We start from the raw sequence: 776 nt of genomic DNA, 5'->3' as shown, positions 1-776 counted from the left end.
AATAACTGCCCTGATGACTTGTGTTCTACCCGCTTAAATGATAGAAGTACTTGTGCTGTTGTTGGATTACAAATTTAAGAATCTGTTTAAAATATGCTGATACTATATTCTGACATAGCATCACATGAAAAACTAAGGTGAAGTACATTGTATTTAGCATTTAAGGTAAATGACATCAGACAAATGATTATCTTATGCAAAGTGTAGCAAGAGGTTCCTGTCTGTTCCGGTTTCTCTTATTGTTAGTCAAATTAACCAAATTACTGAGAAAGTCACCTTTTGTTTGTAATGGCTCTTGGTGCCTCTGCCCCAGTCTTTGAGTAGTTATACTGATTGAATTAGGACTGTCAGACTGATTGGATTAGCACCTATGCATTTGAATGACACTGTTATGCTGATGAGATCAGGGCTGGAGAAATTCCGGTAACGGGCTGATTCCTGTACTGCATTTGCATGCTTTATTTAGATTGTCTCCACCCCTATGTATCCCTCCCCCTTGAAAGGTATAAACTCTACTGTGCTGAGCTATAGTAAGACTTGGATGACTGCAGCAACGCACAGCGAGTCCTTAATAAAGAGTAACTTCTGTATGAAAGATATCCCAACATCTCCTGGTCTCTGATTCGACGAGGAAAAAGTTACTTACAATTTTGGTGCCGTCACCCGGATAGAGCTCCTCACCTGAATCCAGATTGAAACTTCAACTCAAGCTCAACAAAGATCTGACTTCGTTCCAGACTGAATCTTTCTTTACAACCAAGGGTTGGTGAGTGCCA

This window comes from Sinocyclocheilus rhinocerous, unplaced genomic scaffold (assembly GCF_001515625.1).
Source record: "Sinocyclocheilus rhinocerous isolate Xijiao unplaced genomic scaffold, SAMN03320098_v1.1 scaffold13279, whole genome shotgun sequence".
Classification (NCBI taxonomy): domain Eukaryota; kingdom Metazoa; phylum Chordata; class Actinopteri; order Cypriniformes; family Cyprinidae; genus Sinocyclocheilus; species Sinocyclocheilus rhinocerous.
This window is presented reverse-complemented; position numbering follows the sequence as displayed.